Raw genomic sequence first — 21268 nt, 5'->3', positions numbered from 1 at the left:
ATTTCTCATGTACATTTAAATAAAATGTGAATACTCAAACATATCCACTGGATTCTCTTCATCTATTATTTTAATATTTTGTTGTATGCTCAAATTTCCTTGTCATTATCTTACTAATTGTAATCTGAAAATTAAGTATCGTAATATGTATCTGCTATCATTTTTTTCTATCTATATCCTTTAGCAATTCAGTTAAAATTTCCTTTAAAATTAAGACACACTTCCATTAGACTCAGATGTACTAAATATGGAAATAACTTTCTGTAATCATTGCATTCTTATCATGTTAAAGATATCTAAAATGATATATGGTTTAGCTGTGAAATGGAGATAGTATTTTCCCTTATTGAATGGATCTGGTTATTTCAAATACAGAGACACAAATAGAGAGGAGAGAGTCTCCATATCTGAAGAATCTGGTCAAGGATGAAGATCCAAACAATTATGTTGTAAAAGAAGGTTTTTGTTAGTTATGGTTATCTAGGTTAAAAATCTTGGCTCTCTCTTGGGTGTATCACATAACCTTTTTAAACCTCACTTTCCTCACCTATAAAATGAAAAAGGGTCATTATGAAGAATAGGTTTTATAAGCTTTAATATAGTATAGAAATGTGAGTATTACTCTTCTCTGGATAACTCTTGTTAGGAGACACAATTGCATAAACTTCTCTTTAGCAATATGATATATGGCCCTCTGTTTTGAGCGTATGTGTATTTGTGTATATGTATTTGCGTCTCTATATTTCTACTCTATATATTTACTTTGGTAACACATTCATTCCTCTACTACTTATAATTTGGATCATATTTTCAATACACTATGGAAGGTGCATTCTCAAAAGGTCAACAGTGATCCACTATCAAAAAATCCAATATTATTTTCTCAGTCCATGTTCTCCTTGACCTCTCTGAAGAGTTGGACATTATTGAACTTCCTATTCATTCTTTGTCTTCTCCAACTACTGCTATTACACTTGCTTCATTTCCTATTGCTGGATTTTAAATAGCTTTAAATATTAGCTATATTAGAGAGTATTCAGTTTAATCCCCTTTTATAACCTATATTCATATTACCATGATCATTTTTTAAAGTGTTTATTATTTTTACTTATACCTTAGTCCATTTTTTTGCTTATACCTTATTCCCTTTACTTATACCCCTTTTGGGTATTTCATTGATAAAAAGCATGTGGACATTATCTTGGTAAATTATTCTCACCTTCTTTACCTGAATATGTTAACTTACTTTATATAGTACAAAGCTACTCATCAATTGCCACACATGGTCTTTGTAAGCTTGAACATGACAGAATTTCTTTAATCTCTATGTTCATCTTCTCAATTTTCAATAGTATTTCAGATTTCTTTGCCTGCTCATGACAAATTTTAACAACAGATCTGAGAACACAAGTAGCCAGCTATGGAAGAAGTAAGGGGAAAGTAAAGGATGCAAGTCATATTTTCTCACAATTGAAAAGATAATATAAAGTGTCTGAAAGGAAAAATATATGAGAAGTATAATCCCAAACTCAATGAGAACATTCCTGGTTTCCTCTATGCACCAAATGTTCATATCACAGATATAACAGTGGAATCCCCTCCAAGAAGCTACATATTTGCACTGACATTTAGAACCATCTGCTTGAAACAGACACAAAACAGGCACATATAGCTAAACTATCTTTAGCAAGCTATAGATGAAATGAACACAGCCCAAAATTCAACTTCAAATATAGAATTGTAACTCCCACCTTTTGACTTTTCTAGTCTTGTCTCCGAGGCTGCTAAACATTGGTAGTGAAAGCCTCAAAAAAGGCTGATATCATTCACTATATATTCTTGCTTCTTCATACATTCTGGTAGATCCTCATTGGTGCTCTGAAATCCTGTTATTGTATTTTAGAGAATTCCTAACTCATATCCTGAATTGACTATTTTGAACTTATTTTATTTTTCTTAATCTACACCCAGATTCATACTATGTGATTCTGACTCACTACTGAAATCAAGACCCTCTCATTAAAGTCCCTCAACTTTCAGTCTTCACATTTCAAAAGTTCTCAGCATATTCTTCCTTTTCATATATCCTTCCCTCCTGTGTTAAAGAATGGGTTGACATTTCTCCAGGTATTAGCAAGGATCTATACTCTGATACTATCCCCTTCTCCTCACTATTTCCTTAATTCTGTAGCACGCTGTATGATCATGAACTTATAGCATTCTCCTTCCATATCAGCCAGAAATCATCTACTCTTCCTCATATCATTCTCTCTTTCCTGTGACTCTTTTTCATATGTCTCTTCCTCCTCCTCTTCTTCTTCCTCCTTTCCTTACTACTAGCACTATAACTATGACTACAACAGATACAAATATGATTAGGACCAAGTATATTACTACTATAGCTGACAATTATTCAGAACATTTTTAAGGTTTACAAAACACCCTAGATACATTATTTAGTTTGTTCTTTACAATATTATAAAATATTTCTGTCTTTACCCACATTTTACAGATTAGAAAACTAAAGATCAGAAAGATTAAGAGACTTGCCCATATCAAGTGTCAGGGATGGGCTTCAAATCCAGGACTATTGACACAAGTCAAACATTCATTCCATTATATTGTATTCTATATATTCAGATCTCCTAAAAACTTAATAAAGAATCCCCTCAAACTTTCTTGTCCATATATGATCTATCAGCTCCAGCTGAGGATTGTAATCGCTACATATATAAGAATAAACTTGAAAAACACAGTGCTTTGTGCATTAGGCAGGTTTTTAATAAATGTTTGCTGAATCTAGTCAGACATTTGAGCAAGCATGGTGGTACATGTCTGGAATCCCTGATAATGGGTGTTAGGATTACTAAGTGAGAACTCAGGTTGTCTGGAGGGTGACAAGGTGAGAATTCAGGTTTTCTGGACAATTACAAGGTGAGAACTCAGGTTGACTTGATAAGAGGGGGCAAGCTCATTGGCTGGGGTGGTTCTTCCCAGAAGCCCTTGCATTATCCCACGCCCATTCTCTGGGAGAATAAAAGAAGAGGACTCTCAGAGAAAGAGGAGACTCTGAATTGCATCAGGCTTGACGGAGCTCTCTGCAGGAAGGGAAGTCACTTCTTTGGACAAGAGTTAACAGCAACTGCCTGGAGACAACGGTTCATTACAGGAAGAAGAATCTGTCGGAGAGATTTGAGTAGAAGACACAGCAGATCTCTTCCCAGAGAGCGATCCAGCAGCTTCTGGAGACGACAGCTCGTTACAATTGGCGTCCACACGTGGGGCAAGGACTTTTGCTTATCCTGACAAGAGGAGCTAGACCAGACCTTCGCAATTTGGCGCCTGAACAGGGACAGACACAGTCCTGATTCCAGTGGAAAAGCTTCCAATCTAGATCTCAGTCTCTCTGACCCAGAACCGTGAGTAACGAGGAAACTTTGTTAAAGATTAAGTGAGCGTGCTAATAGATAAATAAGGAACTTAACTTGTTAAGGGCTAAACCAGGAATCTCTTATAGCTGAAATGGGGCAGATGTTAGCTATATTCAATCCCTGGACCTCAGCCGACTCAACCTCAGCCCCAGACGCAACCTCAGCTCCATTCAGGAGTGGTACTATAGAGAGTATAATCAACATAATTGAGGAGCAGAGTTTACTTGTAACCTGGGTACAGATTGCTAAACTCTTGGCTGCATTAAGACGTACATCCCCTTGGTTCTTAGAGGAAGAAAAGATAGATGTAGATAAATGGAAGCTAGTGGGATATGAAATGAAAGAATTTCAAGCAAAAAATGGGCCTCGTTCAATTTCTGCAGAAGTATTTTATATCTACAACATAGTTCAATTAGCCTTAAACTATCAAGCAAGTTGTAGGAGAAGGAAAAGTTCTAAAAATGAACAGAGGAGGAAGTGTGAGGAAAAAAGGAAAGATCAAAATCTTTCCCTAGAGCAAGAGGATTTAAATGAGGAATTATGGTATGATTCTCTTGAAGAAGCTTCAACCCTGCCTAGAGAACAGATTATTGACAGGCCCACATCAACCCCACCTTCAGAGATGGAGGAAGAAAGAGGGGAAGAGGCAGAAACACAAACAGAATTGCCTGTGAAGAAGCCTAAGCCTATGACAAGATTAGAAAAAGCATTGGTTAAAGCTAAGAGAGAAGGACAGGATATAAGTGATTTTATACATGCATATCCTGTGATTGAAAATACTGACTCTGTAGGTAAAAAAAGGAGAAGATATGCACCTTTAGATTTGAATACAATTAAGGATTTGAAAAAAGGTTGTACCCTTTATGGGGCTACATCAGCTTATGTCAAAATGTTACTAGATGGTTTGTCTTATGAAGTCCTAACCCCGAATGATTGGAAATCCATAGCAAGGACATGTCTGGAACCTGGAGAAAATTTATTATGGCTTGCGGAATTTCATGAATTATGTAAAATTCAAGTCAGATGCAATTTGGAAATAGGAGTTAACACACAATTCACTTTTGAGCACTTAGCTGGTGAAGGTCAATATGGAGAGAATTCGGAACAGATTAATTATACCATGACAATATATGAGCAAATTGCTAAGGCTGCAATAAAAGCTTGGGGTGTCCTTCCTGGACAGAAAGATCGTGGAGAGGCTTTCACTAAAATACAGCAAGGTCCCAATGAACCTTTTGCAGATTTTGTGGGACGTTTGCAAACTGCTGTCAAAAGAACTATTGGAGAAAATTCAGCTACAGAAATAATGACCAGACATCTGGCTAAGGAAAATGCCAACGAGATTTGCAAAAGAATTATATGGGGATTAGACAAAGATGCTCCTTTAGAGGAGATCATAAGACGCTGTGCTACAGTGGGAACAAATGCTTTTTACACCCGGACTATGATGAATGTGGAAAGGCAGGGTCCCTCCTGGCAAGGGCCTTCTAGAGAAACTCGGCGATGTTTTCAATGTGGAAAAATTGGGCATCTAAGAGCTCAGTGTAGATATGGAGATACAGTGAGAAGACAGGGTGAGAGAAGACCTAAAACTCCATGTCCAAAATGTCACAAGGGCCTCCACTGGGCCTCCGAATGTAGATTGACCCAGGGAAATGACAGATGGGGCCCAGCTTCAGCCCCCCAAGTGGGGCATGATGGCAGCCGAGGTTACATCCAGAGAATTTTAAGACATGATCAATCAGCCAAAAGGCAATCAGATGGAAGAAAGGGATTGAAATTAGGAAAAATAGAGTTGTGTGCAGTAGAGACTACCGAGATACTCCCTGGAGAAGTGAAATCTGTTCCTGTTGAGCCTATGGATCCTTTGCCTCCAGGCACAGTAGGCTTGACCATTTCACCTTCTGAGAGTGCCTACAAAACAGTGTCCATCCATACACTGATGTGGGAGACTGGAGAATGTGTATCTAATATCCCAGTCACTAACACAGGCAGACAACGTGTGATTTATCAACCAGGAGAAGTAGTAGCATCAGCCTTATTGTTACGGACCCCTAATAAGCAATCTAGTGATAGTCGCCTAGATTTTGACTCCAATGAACAAAATCCAGGAATATATTGGACAGCAGCTGTGACAGCTGACCGACCTATGCTTACTATTTATATAAACGGAATACCATTTGAAGGATTGGTAGACACGGGTGCAGATCGTACAGTTATTAGAGGTGCCAATTGGCCCGGTCACTGGCCAAAGATTAAAGCAGACACCTATATGTCTGGGGTGGGAGGATCAATAGCAGCAGAAGTTAGTGCTAGGCCTTTGAGATGGGTATTTGAAGGAGAAACAGGAGCTTTTACTCCTTTTGTGGTTGAAAAAATCCCCATCAATCTGTGGGGAAGAGACATTTTACAGCAGATAGGATTACAAATAAGCACTTCGGCTTTTTAGGCAGGGCTGCTGTTGAAGGCCTACCTGCACTTTCACCAGTTCCTATTCAGTGGAAGACTGATTCACCAGTGTGGGTAGAACAGTGGCCCTTAAGAAGTGATAAAATTCAGGCCTTATTAGACATAGTGCAAGAACAACTTGACCAAGGACACTTGCGGCCTTCTCTAAGTCCTTGGAATTCCCCAGTATTTGTGGTGAAAAAGAAATCTGGAAAATGGAGGATGATAACTGATCTAAGAAGAGTAAATGAACAGATGGAAACTATGGGAACTCTTCAGCCTGGACTTCCATCTCCTACTCAGTTGCCAAGAGAATGGCCTCTATGGGTTATAGACATTAAGGATTGTTTCTATTCTATTCCTCTAGATAAGGAGGATATGAAAAGATTTGCTTTTTCAGTGCCTAGTGTTAATTTGGCTGAGCCTTATAAAAGATATGAATGGACAGTTTTGCCACAGGGAATGAAAAACAGCCCTACTATGTGCCAAATGTATGTTGCAGCTGCTCTTGCTCCAGTAAGAAAAGCCTTTCCAAAAGTAATATTGTTACATTATATGGATGATATTTTGGGATGTGCACCTGAGGAACAAATGTTAGAGGCATGTCTACAAAGGACCATGGAAGCATTAAAGTACTACAAACTGCATATAGCTACAGAAAAAATTCAAAGACATGCTCCTTTTCAATATTTAGGATATGAAGTATATCCTAAGGTGCTTACAGTACAAAAACTCTCCTTAAGAACAGAGAAGCTAAACACCTTAAATGACTTCCAGAAATTGATAGGAGATATCCAATGGATGCGTCCCGTGCTAGGCTTGACTACCTGTCAATTGCAACCACTATATGATATTTTAAGGGGAGACAGTGCTTTAAATTCACCACGCCAGCTTACAAAAGAAGCACAAAAGGCTTTGAGAGAAGTTGAACTGGCTTTATCCAATGTGGTTGAAAGAGTCACTCAAAAACCCTTGGAAATATCAGTTTTTGCTACAAAAGAGGCACCCACAGCAGTCCTTCATCAAGGAGACAGAGTGATTGAGTGGGTGAACCTCCCAGCACAACCAGAACAAAGCCTTACACCTTACCCAGTGCTTGTGGCTAGGATTTTATTAAAGGCTATTAAGAGAGTAACACAATTATCTGGGATAAGTCCTGAAAAAATATACACATTCTATACTAACGCACAGATTAATGTATGCTGTGAGAACATCCCAGAATGGCAAATTTTATTGGCCACCGCTCCAAATTTTGCACATGGATCTCCATTAAAGATTACCCGGCTACTACATAATTGGCGATGGATTTTTGAAGAAAAGGTTTCTAAGGTTCCTCTTAAAGGACCAACAATCTTTACAGATGCCTCCAAAGAAAATATTTGTGCCATATACTCTCATGATTTAACCATAAAGAGAGTAATCAGGACTCCTTTTCAATCCACTCAACAGAATGAATTATTTGCTATCATGCTAGCTCTCACTTATTACCCAGGAGACGTAAATATAATTACTGATTCAGCCTATTCAGTAGGTGTAGTACAAAGAATTGCCACAGCCCAAATAAAATTTGCAGCCTCCAATATTTATCAGCTCTTTAAGGAACTTCAAGAGCAAGTGAGAAAACATCCAGGCAAGATTTATATCTTGCATGTCCACTCACATAGTGGACTTCCAGGTCCCATTTTTGATGGAAATTCAAAGGCAGATAGCCTTCTAACCATGTTAGCCAGTAGTCCTTTATTTCAGGAAGCACAAGAATCTCATTCTAAATATCATCAGGCTGCTCGAGCTTTACGTTTACAATTTGGAATCACAAGAGAGGAAGCTAGGAGCATAGTAAAAAGCTGTACAGCTTGTCTTCCTTTCCATGCTCCTACACTCCCTCCAGGGAAGAATCCTCGTGGTTTGAGACCCAATGAAATCTGGCAAATGGATGTGACCCATTATAAATCTTTTGGTCGTCTATCTTTTATCCATGTAGTGGTAGACACCTTTTCAGGATTCACATTTGCAATGCCAGCAGCAAAAGAGACAGCCCGAGTGGTCACTGAATTCCTTATACAAGCTTTTGCAATTATGGGTGTGCCACAAGCAATAAAAACAGACAATGGACCTGCATATACGTCCAAACATTTTACACACTTTTGTGCACAGTATAAGATTTTACATACCACGGGCATACCCTTTAATCCTCAAGGGCAGGCAATAGTAGAGAGAAGAAACAGAGATATTAAGACACTCCTCCAAAAACAAAAGAAAGGGGGAGCCACAGGTAGCCCTAGGGAACTTCTAAATTTAGTTCTCTATACCATTAATTTTCTAATTTTTGACAAAGATGCACTGGCTCCAGCAGACAGGTTTTATAACCCACCAGAAGGGCAGTGTCCAGTGAGAGCATCTCCACTGTCCTTAGATAATCGCCAGGTGATGTGGAGAGATCCAGAAAGTGGTGAATGGAAGGGACCAGATAGGTTAACTGCCTGGGGGAGAGGGTTTGCTTGTATTTCTTCAGCAGGAGAAGGAATCAGATGGGTGCCAACGAGTCATATTCGCCTTGTCCATCAGAGAGAGACAGAAAAAGAGAAAGATCTCAAAATAAAGGAGAAGATCTAAGAAACATCTGACACTGAAAGAGCCATTGGACTTCCTCACACAAGATGAGACTAATGGACAATGGACTTATGGACATTTATAAATTTTCAATTTATGATTATGTTATATACTTCTAGCATGTGTTATGTTACTATGTTACTATGTGCTTATGTAATTCATGTAATTATCTGTAATACTTCCCATATTGATGGATTTATGTTTCAAGGTCATTTATGTAATTATCTGTAATACTTCCCATATTGATGGATTTATGTTTCAAGGTCATGACTGTCCTATGTTCTAAATCAAAAGAAAGGGGGAGATGTTAGGATTACTAAGTGAGAACTCAGGTTGTCTGGAGGGTGACAAGGTGAGAATTCAGGTTTTCTGGACAATTACAAGGTGAGAACTCAGGTTGACTTGATAAGAGGGGGCAAGCTCATTGGCTGGGGTGGTTCTTCCCAGAAGCCCTTGCATTATCCCACGCCCATTCTCTGGGAGAATAAAAGAAGAGGACTCTCAGAGAAAGAGGAGACTCTGAATTGCATCAGGCTTGACGGAGCTCTCTGCAGGAAGGGAAGTCACTTCTTTGGACAAGAGTTAACAGCAACTGCCTGGAGACAACGGTTCATTACAGGAAGAAGAATCTGTCGGAGAGATTTGAGTAGAAGACACAGCAGATCTCTTCCCAGAGAGCGATCCAGCAGCTTCTGGAGACGACAGCTCGTTACAATGGGGAGGCTGATATTGGTAGATTACTTGAACTTTGAAATTCTGAGCTGAAGAGGGTGAAAACTAATTAGACATCTGAACTAAGTACAGAACTTGGGTAGTGAAGGAATCACTAGGCTACCCATGTAAAAGCATACTGGACCAGAATGGGAAAAGGACAGAACAAAACTTTGTTGATCAGTAATAGGCCTGGTCCCATGAGTGTCTGCTGAACTTCCAGTTAGGTGAGATAGACTCAGTCTCAGAGGGAAAAAAGGAACATCTACCAACAGTCTTTTATCAGTGTTCATTCCTGAAACTAATACTATTTCCAATTTTTCAGTGACCTTAGCCACCTCCCTGGCTAACAGGAACAATCAGTAACATTATCATTGCATTTCTTTCTTGCATTTTAAGACCAGACTCCTTGGTGAGGGAGCATAGGGAAAGAAATCTCTACTTTATATTTCTATTTTTGGAACACTTGCTCATTCCTCAGCTACTTATAATTTGGATCATATTTTCAATACACTATGGAAGGTGCATTCTCAAAAGGTCAACAGTGATCCACTATCAAAAAATCCAATTTTATTTTCTCAGTCTATATCCTTCTTGACCTCTCTGAAGGCTTGGGACATTATTGAACTTCCTATTCATTTTTTGTCTTCAACTACTACTATTACACTTGCTTTATTTCCTATTGCCAAATCCTCTTCTCAAACCTTTAATGTGATCATTCCTGAAAGCCTGATCCTCAGATATTTCTTTTTTTCCCCTTGATTCTTTTAGCAATCATATTCTCCAGAATTCCTTTCAATTCAATGAAATCTTTCCACTTCTACCTTCTGTTCCTTAATTGAATGGAAAAGGATTCTCTACTCATGGTTCACCAAGATATTATCTCTAGTTCTGAAATCTTCTTTAACTTAAGAACAATATCTCCAATTGCTTAATGAATACCCCCTGGGTATATAAGCAAATTTTCATATATAACATTCTGCTTCAATTTGTAATTTTTCTTTTTTTTTTTTTTTTTGGTTAATAGAAAGTCATCTATGATAGAAACTTCACAATCATTTTATAATTAACTCTTTCTCTCCTTATTTCCAAACAATTACAAAGTTTCAAATACATAATATATATTTTTTCCATACTTTCTTTTCTATTCTTACTATCATTTCAAAACAGACCTTCAATATCAACTGACTGAGCTACTTCAATAGCTTCCTTAAAAACGACTGCTTGGTTTCCCTTCCCAATAATCCTTCATGTACTACTGATTTAATATCCCTTTTAGTTTAAGAATACAGTGGGACCTACTCATAGAGATTCAAAGCTATTTCAAAGACTAACCCAGAAATCCTTATAAAAAACCATGTGAACAAAAATATTGGGGTGAAGAATACATATTATCTAGCTTCTAATATTCAGTTGGACAGGCAGCCATTGAATAAGTTCTCTATATATGCCATGGAAAAAATATTGCAGATAAACAATGAATTTGGACCAGAATTTAATAGGAAATGCAAATTAGGCTTATAGCATTTGGGAAAGTATATGTCACTTTCAATGACCCTAAGTTGCTCCCTGAAAATGAAAGCCCATTTTTTAAACACCAAATTCCTCCTGGAAAGAGTGCATGATTGTGACTCATGGAACACCAGATGGCTAAAGTTTATTCTGAAAAAAATCACTTGAACTTAAAAAAGACATTACGATAATATTAATGATAATGTACGATCAAAAATGAAATGAACAAATAGTATAGCAAAAGATAACAGATAATTGTAGTTTCACTGTGATATGGAAAAACACACAAGTAGTAAAAAGTTTGCTATTCCCTGAATAAAAGCCATACAATAGCATTTTATTGATTACTAAACAAACTCATTTTGTTAGCTCTCTTAATCCTCCAGATATTTCAATCTTCTATTATTTCTAAATCTTTACTTCTACTATTCCTTACTTTACATTCTAGTAAATCCAGGCTATTGCTTCTTTTCATACACACAAACAATATGCTGTTCTACCTGCATACTTTTGTTAGCAGGAACTGAAATATTACTTATTCTTTAAGACCATATATCTTTTGCATTAGCCTTTTCTTAATGATAATGATGGGGATTGATCATTTTCTTCTTAAACCTCATATAGCACATTATATTTTTGCATACTTCTTAACATATTGGATTCTGCATTATCATAGCAATTTCATATAGTTATGCTATATCTGTTTTGACCCTCCTTGACTAGACTGTGAACATCATAAGACAAAAGCAATTTGCTAATTATGTTATATCCCTCAGAACCCAGCACAGTCCTTTCACACAATAAGAGACTAATAAATCATGAATGAATATTCCCTTGTGCTAACATGAGTCATAACAAATTATTCTGAGCATCAACATGTCCCTTGAGGCTATTTTCCTTTATATCTAGGCAGTGTCTAACTAAGTCCTATTTTAGTACAGATTATTTGTAACAACTTCATAGATCACTAAAATCAGGAGCCTTCATTGTCAAAATTCTCTAAATTCCTTGCATTCAGAGGACTCCCATATCCACAAGGACTTAAGGTTTATAAAATATGTTCCTCAAAAGAATCCTGTAAGATAGGTATTTTTGTTTTATAGATGAGAAAATGGAGCAAAAAAAGATGAACTGATATGTTCAGTTTAGAACAACTCATCAGAACCTGGACTTGAACCAGAACATTCTGATCCCAAGACTAATACTTATCACTATATTGAACTGTTCCAATGTTCTTGTGGACATATACTTACAGAAATTTTTATTTTCATCTCAATTCTAAATCTAAACATGATTATTTGGCAACATATTCTCAAATATGGTGGGTATATAGTAGATATAAACAGGCTAAAACATATAGGAAATGATGATACATATATATAAGAAGTGACATTAAAATATAAAAACTAAGGAAAGGCATGTTCAAAAAAGGAGGTAGACCAGTTAAGCAGCAAGGGATAGCCAATGACAATACTGTACATGAGCTTCACTTAGATGTTTATAATTAAGAAACCTAGAGGAGGGTCCTCAATAGGAGGATTTTTTTTTTGGAAGATGCTTGGGAAGACATGAGAAAGGGTTAATGAATGAATGAATTTATCATTCAACATGCATTTATTAATCAACCAAATCAATAATTATGTTTTAAGTGATGGGGATGAAAGTGCAAAGCATGAAATAATCCAACTCCCAAGGAGATCATATTAAATGGAGTAAGCAGTATATGCATGTAAATGTATAGAACATGAATATAAAATGAACAAGTAAATAAAACAAAGGTAATTTGAATAGCCTCCATAAAAAAGACATTGCTTAAGCTAAGGTTTGGAGATGAGAGATGGAGTGGTGTGTGTGAGGAATAAAGAGAAAGTCAGTTTGGTTAGAACTCAAGGTAAAGAATTTGGTATAATGTTAAAGAAGACTAGAAAGATCAGTTGGGAATTTGTATTACGTTCTAGTCATAGCCCTCAGGGAATTCACAACTAAACAACAGGTACATACAAGATATCTACAGAGTGTCTGGGTGGTGATCACAGAAGAGGAAGCATAAGAATCTAGGGTGTAATTGATAAGGGAGTCTAGGAGAGACCTGTTCCTACTAAAGATTGAAACTTAAGCTGTATCTGGAAGGAAGCCAGGGAAACTAAGGCATAGAGGTGAAGAAGAAGAGCATTGTAGACAAAAGAGAGATAGTCCATAGAAGACCAAAGTCTTGGAAAGTTTTTAGCAAGCAGACCAGGTAACTATATTGCTGAATGCAGGGATAAAAGGAAAGTATGAGAAAACTGGAAGAGAAATAAGGGGCCAGATTGTGAAGGGCTTGTGAATGGCACTTTATGTTTGATCCTGGAGGCAACATGCATCTACTGAAATCATTGAATAGTAATGATATGGACAGATCTGTTCTTTATGAAAATCACCTAGCAGCTGAGTATTGAATGGATTTAAATAGTAGGAGACTCGAGATAGGGAGATCAATTAGAAGGCTTTTGAAGATATTCAGATCAGAAATAAAAAGATCATGAACTGCAGTGGTGGACCTGTGATTGGAGAGAAAGGAATGAATACAATATTTTGTGAAAGTAAGGATGAGAAGACTTGGTAAAAGATTGAAAATGAGGCCATGCTAGAGAGTAGGATCTCAGTTGGGAGTTTAGGTGATTGGGAGAATTATGCACCCTCAACAGTACTAGACAAGTCTAGAAGAGGAGAAAGTTTGAAGGAAAATAACTTCTTTGGACTTGTTGGGTTTGAAATTGTACATCCAATATGAAGGTCAAAAATACAGTTAGTAATATGCTTAAATGGAACTCAAGAGACTCTCTCTCTCTCTCTCTCTCTCTCTCTCTCTCTCTCTCTCTCTCTCTCTCTCTCTCTCTCTCTTTCTCTCTTTTCATATATATATGAAAACCATCTCCATTGAGATTATCATTGAACTCATGGAAGATGAGATCAACAAGTAAGATAATAAAGAATGAAAATTGAAGAAGACCCATGGTTAGTGATGAATTAATTAGTAAAGAAGACTAAGATGGAAGAGTAAGAGAGGTAGGTGGAAGAGAGAAATCATTAGAAACCTATCAAGATTGCCAGGGTTATTGAAAGTGTTCCTTTGACTTGTCAGCCAAATTAGCACTCAAATTCATTTAGCTTCTCTAAAAGTTGTTGTTTGAAAACAACAAAAGTTGTTGAGGAGCACACAAGTGTGAAACCCAGAAAGCTTGCAAAAAGGTTAAAGAGCATTGTATCAGCAGAAGTGGGTCAGTTTTCCAAAGCCTCCTGCCACAGTTATGAATCCCAGTCCCCACAGCTGTGAATCACAGCACACTAGAGAGACTAAAAGACTGTTTGTTATTACAACCTTTATCTTACTCTTTGAGTAGAGCTGACAGGTTCAAGGAAAGACTGATATAACCTAGAGAGCCAAGAGATATCTGTCTGGACATCATAAAACAACTTTACTGACGTACATGTTACATGCAAAATAATGTATGCTTTTCTTTAAACAATAATAATTTTGCTTGCTTAGAAAAAATATATATATATTCTGTATAGAGATGAATAAATCAGAAGTAAGAGGTCAAGAGACTTTCAATGAAAAGAATAAGAAAACAAACCTAGCAAGAAAGGAGTATTCAGCAGACCATAATTAACATACTGAAAGGCTGCAGAAAGTTCAGGGAGGATAAAAGCTGAGAAAAAGTCTTTAGATTTAGTAATTAAGAGATCACTGTAACCTAGAAGTAAGCAATTTTAGTGGATAAAAAGGGCATGTATATGCTAAGATTTGGACCACTGAATAATGGATAATAAGATCATGGATATATGACTGAAACGGGATCCCAGATAACCAAACTAATTCAAATTCTTCTTTTTTACAGTTAGAAAGAAATCCAAGGAGACTCACTAAATTCCTGAAGTATCCTAAAGTATAGAAAAACAGAATTTCCACCCCATTGCCCCCCAGAGGGATCTACCCCTAGGGAAAAGTACCTGAAGGGCATACAAGTAAAATGCAACCTAGCTTAAAGAGAAAGAAATTTGAGTATACTTATCTGCCTTTTACATTGAAACGCAATGTACTCTAACTTAAAAATGTATTCAATGCATATTATGTCCAATTAAAGGAGAAGTCCTATACAAGAAGCAGATACATGACATTAGTGTTTATGAAATACCTCAGAAACAAAACCAAAAATTTATTAATACACTCATATTTTGAAAAAAACAATGTAACTTTTTCAATTTATAAAGCGGGTAAATATTGCCAAAATCTATTCTTAAAACATAGGTATTCATTCTTTCTTTGACACTAATATCACAAAGAGGTTCTGATGCACTTCATATACATGAGAATTTTCTTCATAACTGAGACAAATTAGGTTTCTGTTCCCCCTTTCATTTCTCTTTTAAATTTTGAACAACAAACTTCTAACAACAAAAGTCCTATCAGCAGTAGCAATGGATCCAATTCATTTGATTCGAGCAGATTCTGTTTAAAAATAGTTAAACACATCAGTCCCTTGGGGATAATAAAAGGCTCACAGTCTGTTAGCATTTTCAACATACTGCATCAGGCAGGCTGCCCACCTGCAGGAGTCTCACTGAGAGACTACTAAAATAAACTGCTGAACTCCCGGAAGGCAAAGGAACAGTTAGTCAGAATCAGGCGGTGGCCAGAATTCTGAGTACCAACAAAGAAAAATTTTCAAGTTGTTTTGTAACTTTGCTAAATTGTTCAAATGTCTGGTTTGTACATTGACTGACTGATGCACATTGCATAACACAAAAAGTACGTTCCTAGTTCCAGATGCATTTTCACTAGATTGTTGTTGTTTGCCCTTCATCTTCAAAGAGGACCATGACATTAGGTAGGTGATGTCATGACATGCAAGGGAATTGGATTTTTAAAAGGGTGGGTTGTGCAAAGTCACCAGTCTCACTCTTCTCCTCTGGAGTCATCTGGATGCAGTGGCAAGATATAGATTAGGACAACTGGAGGTGGCCCTGGATGCAATGGGAGACCTTAGCCTTTTTAAACTAAGGTCTTTAACAAGTCTTAGGCTTATTCAAGTGATTATGGCTAGGTAAGAGATGAGCTTAGCTAAGAAATGGCCTCTTTCACATATTAAAAAAAAATCTGGAAGGGAAAGACTCTCAGGATTTCTGGCCAAAACAGAAACAATGGCTATTTACATTCACTCTCAGCCATCAGGGCCTAAACAATGACCTGCACTAGAGCTGGAACCTATTGTTAGTGAATGATTTGGGTTTAAGGTGTTCTTAAGAAAGAAAAGAAGTCCAGGGTTTCTCAATGGAACAGTCCTGGAGTAAGAGCTTCAAGAAAAGAAGCTCTTAAATTCTATGATATCTAATGAAATAACCCTTTTGTGCAATCAACATTTACATTTCTTGGGGAAGCACACAACAGCTATGCCTTATGTACAGAGGGAAAGGTGCATTTGCTCCAGATGATGTCTTGTGGAAATAAATGGACTCAGAAGTTGAAATATCTAGCTCTACAACTAACTGAGTAATGCACTCAGTACCTTCCCAAGTCTCGTTTTCCTCCTCTGCAATATAGGGGATTGAAATATATGATTTCTACTATTCCTTCCAGCTCAAATACTTTTGATCTAATAATCTTATGGCTACAACCTTTGGAACTGACAAAAAGTACCAATGAAAGGTTTTGCCAAGGGAAAATAAAACAAAATATAGTGTCCTGCTACTTATAATACAAAAAACCAGCCATTTTGTGACCACCCAATAAGCCCACAAGACATGGTTTTCTTTTATTACATTTACTATGAAAGAACATTATCAAAAATAATATAAAGAACCACAAGCACACTCACATGGGCATGAGCAGGAGTGTGAATATGTGTTATGGTTAATATATATTGAGGCAGAAACAAAGGCTGATAAGATCATGGAGTTGTCTCTATATATCACCACCAAATAGATGTTTAATGAGGTCCTAACCTTTATTCAAGAACTTTTTTTTTCAATGAAACTACACTTGAAATTTAATTGCGAGTAAATTTCCCAAGTCTTCCAACTCATATTGGCTGCCTATGATTCCTCAACATTTAAATTTGCTACCAGCTCACTTCAAATACAAGAAACCAAAATAATATCAAGTATAATTCACAAATTTACTTGTCCTTCCTTCCTGAAACATTATTTATAATATAAAAACCCAAATTCTGAAAAATATAATGTAGAAAATATCTACTTGGAAACAGAGGTTCAAATTAAAATTCTAAAAGAAAATTACTTATTCATTGCCCAATTAATTGTCAGTTGAAAATTTGGATAGTTTTTCAGGTTATTCCTTTCAAAAATGGTACCAGAATTTCTTCTCTAGAAGTATCTAGGAATCAGAATTGAAAGGTTTAAATAAGGAGCCTCTGAAAAGTGCCTGGATCCTAATTATCCTCTGTGTGGGACAGTGACCTTTATGCAAATTCAAATCAGAAACTCCCTAGATAAAAAGCAAAAAAAAAAAAAAAAAACTTATTATAATCTCAGAGAAAGGGAAACTCCCAACACGTAAGCTATCATCAATAGATGAGTGCAAAGCACAAGCTGCAAACACAGGATTATAGAGACCCTAACATGGAAGCCCCCAATCCCTTCTGACCTTTTCTCCCATTAGCTGAGAGAGTCTAGACACCCATATTAGATATGGAAATCTACCCAAAAACTAAAAATCTATTCAGGGACAAAGAATACTAGTTAATGACATACACTTTACCACATTAGAAACTTAATACTACTCATGGTAAAAAAGCAGGAGGAACAGAAGGGAAATGTATGTTTATCTAAGATAAATGAAAACCTGTGACTTTTGGCTATAGTACAAATACTAAGTTATAATTCGGGTATAAATCAGACCACAATCTTATGAGAGATCTTTAATCAGTTTATCCCACTGACCTCTGGAGTATTCAAAAAATGTCAGTGCCCCTTTAGTGCTTAACCTAATGCCTAATACATAGTAGATGCACAATATATGCATATTGACTCACTGATTTTTACATCATATTAATTAAGGCAATGTACTATGAGAGTTGAGACAACAGTCACATTGCTTTATAAAACACAATTATGAGATATATACATGGCATGTTGAATGATATATATATATGTGTGTGTGTGTGTGTGTGTGTGTGTGTGTGTGTAAGCCATTTTTAAAATCAATTCTACATTTCATCATTATTCCTACTAATTGTCAGTATCTACACTGTCCTAATCTTTAATAAACATGAAGAAATAGGTGAAATATTTTGAAGAAAGCCAGTCTAAGCAAAGATAGTATTCAACTGAGAAGAAAGAAGGATTTAGTCTAAGCTTATAGTACATGGTTTATCATCAAGAAAGACAAAGCTCACAAAAAGCAGCATAAATTTTTTAAGGAAATACTTTAAGACTAACTAAGAAAGATTATAATTCAACTATACTCAACCACATCACACAAACTGTAGGAATAGAGAGGGTTACAGAGAGAGAGAGTAATCATACATGTGATATAACTAGAACATTTTATCACCTGTCATCCTTGCTGGAGGTGTTAACCCCAACTAACATCAAAGTATCTCTGACACTAGTTATCTGATCTGGTCATTTCTCCCTGCCATTTTAGTAAGAAACATATTTAGATGTGGAAAAATCCTTGGAGTCTATTGACTTCAACCACCCAATCTTACAATGTAAAAAGATTTACAGATCTTTTACAAAAATCCAGAAAGTGGTGACTTACTTTGAGTAACAAAACTAGAAAGAACCTATTGAAGAAAGCAGATCTTGTATATTATAGCAGAGATATCTATTTATTTTATATTAAATTCCAAGGAAGAAGTCAATGACCAATAGTGATGTTAATGATTCATTAATTATATATTGCTTCAATTGATATAATGATTGCAAACGCACAAGTATATTTGATCAAATGTCATAGAATCCTAATTTTTTTAAGCCAGAAAGGACCTCAGAGATCTTCAAATCCCATCTAGGATGGCCTTCATTCATTTGTTCAATTATTGCTTCTTTAATTTTTCTTTCTTTCTTTCTTTCTTTCTTTCTTTCTTTCTTTCTTTCTTTCTTTCTTTCTTTCTTTCTTTCTTTCTTTCTTTCTTTCTTTCTTTCTTTCTTTCTTTCTTTCTTTCTTTCTTTCTTTCTTTCTTTCTTTCCTTCCTTTCTTTTTTCTTCTTTACTTCCTTTTTCTTTCTTTCCTTTTTTTTTTCCCTTTCTTCTATTTTTCAAATGAAAAGAGATCCAGAAAAATGAAGTCATTTACTCATAGTCACAAAGCTAGTAACAGGCAGATTCCTGTACCACAATCTTGTGTCTGGTAATCCAGTTGAGAGAAAGGTTGAATTGTTCAGGTAATCACGTCTATTATGTTGTTGTTATAGTTGTTATTTTTAACTCCCACCATCAAAGTAGCTTTTCCCAGGCACTAAAGTAATAGCCCCAATAGGATAAATCTGGTTTTTATTTAGTCTGTCTTCTCTAGGGCAAAAGTTCTTCAACTAGGGTTAAGTAATTTTTTAAAAGATATTTTGACAATCTCATCTCAATAAAAGTGGCTTCCACTATAACCTTAATTATTTTATTTTATGCAATTAAAAGCTTTATTAAAAGACTCATGGAGGAAAATGCTGATCACATCCAGAGACAGAACTATGGAGTAAGAATGTAGACTATCATTTCTTTTTTGTTCTCTCTTTTTTTGTGTGTGTTGTTTCTCTTTTGTTCTGAGTATTCATATTTCTGGAACCTGTGAAGTTATGAACTCCAAGTTCTGGGTTTAATGGACTTGATATAATATAAGGAAAAGGAATACATTCTAAGTCTTTTAGCACTTTATGCTGCTACCCAAAATTGAGTTTGAATATAGTTTGAGTATAGAAATATGTTTAACATGATGGTCTATGTATAATTTATATTAGATTGATTACTACCTTGGGGTGAGAAAAGGGAAGAGAGGGAGGGAGAAAAATTGGAACTCAAAATATTATAAAGCTGAATATTGAAAACTATATTTACATGTAATCGGGGAAAAAACGTTTTAGTTTTTTTTTAAGGGCATTATTCTGAGAAGGGCTCCCTAGTCTTTACCAGATTATTAAAGGAGTCCATGGCACAAAAAAAAAATTAAGAACTTTTGGGTTGGTTGTGGACTTTTTTACAGTGGTTATCAGCTTGGCTGGCCACACCTCCTCTTAAATTCTGTCACCACTATCTCTTCCCCTATCAGGACAAAAGCAGTTTTTCCCTCTAGAGCTTGCTCCAAATTTTTCTCTTAGCTCACCTCTCCCTCAATAAATCACTTCATTTTCCTCATGAGAATGTTAGCCACAGAAAAAGCAATAATGTGAATTGTTCTCTGCTTTAACTCTAAATGTAACTAACACATTTACAGAATCAAAGGATTTGGAGCTAGGAAGGACTTCAGAGTCATCTTGTTCATAGCCACCATATCTCATCATGCATACATATTTAATAGATAAGGAAGTTGAGACCCAGAAGGGTGAAGTGAGTTGCCTGAGGTTACATAGTTAATAACAGAACCAAGACCTAAATTTGACTCTTTGACACATGAAAGAAAAACAAAAAAGAGGATATGAAAAGGAAGGAAATTGAGAGGAGAGAATCATCCAAAAAGAATAATAAAAAAAAAATTAAAACTTAACACTAAATTCTATAAATCTCACACAGTTGAAGATAAGGTTGGTGAACTACCAAAAAGGAATGGTAAAGAATTTTGGCCTAGAGAATGAGCCAATGACCTCTTTAGCCATTCATTTTACCAGAAGACTCAGAAGTATTTGTGAAAGCTGTTTTGGGGACACAGCTGAGCAAGAAGTAAGATGCCCAGGAAATAGTAGCTTGTGGCCATACAAGTCACAATAACAAAAAAAAAGTCCAGCACAATAAGGGTTAATTTAATCTCTGCTTAGCACAGAAAGGATGGGCAGAATTTGGGGCCAGATTCCAAAGCCAACTTGATGAGAGGCAGGAAAAAAAAAAACCCAATGTACTCTGTGCTTGTCAAAAATACACCTTTTCTTCTCTTAGATTCTCTTCTCTGGATATCTCATCTGTTCTACCTGACTTTCTTCCCATATTTTTCAAATGCCTATTGGACCTTTTCATCTGGATGTCCTGCCATCAAACTCAGCATGTTTGAAATTGAACTCATTCTACCTCATCCTTAAAAAAAATTACCAACTGCAAAAGCATAGCTCTTCCTCATAACCTGTTTTTGTTTCTAATTTCCCTGTTACCTAGACTGGATATCTTGGAATCATTTCTTATTTTTAAATTTCTTTTTATGTTCAGTCATCAGGTCCTTCTAATTCTACTTTAATGATCCTTGTTCCATTCATTCTTTGCATAACTTCTTCCCTAATTCTTGCCTATATTACCTAAAATTTATAATCACTCCTATAATTTCTCCTTTTAATCTCTTCTTTTCCAATTTATTCTGAACAATGTTACCAAGCCAAACATAACAAAATAGAGTTTATCATAAGCCTTTATTTAAA

General features: G+C 36.1%; 1 protein-coding gene across 2 annotated transcripts in view; it reads right to left on the bottom strand.

Moving 5' to 3' along the window:
• ADCY1 (adenylate cyclase 1) overlaps window positions 1-21268 on the bottom strand; it is a 359348-nt gene that overhangs the window by 119437 nt on the left and 218643 nt on the right. The window lies entirely within an intron of this gene.

Source organism: Sminthopsis crassicaudata, chromosome 1 (assembly GCF_048593235.1).
Source record: "Sminthopsis crassicaudata isolate SCR6 chromosome 1, ASM4859323v1, whole genome shotgun sequence".
Taxonomy (NCBI): domain Eukaryota; kingdom Metazoa; phylum Chordata; class Mammalia; order Dasyuromorphia; family Dasyuridae; genus Sminthopsis; species Sminthopsis crassicaudata.
This window is presented reverse-complemented; position numbering and strand designations above follow the sequence as displayed.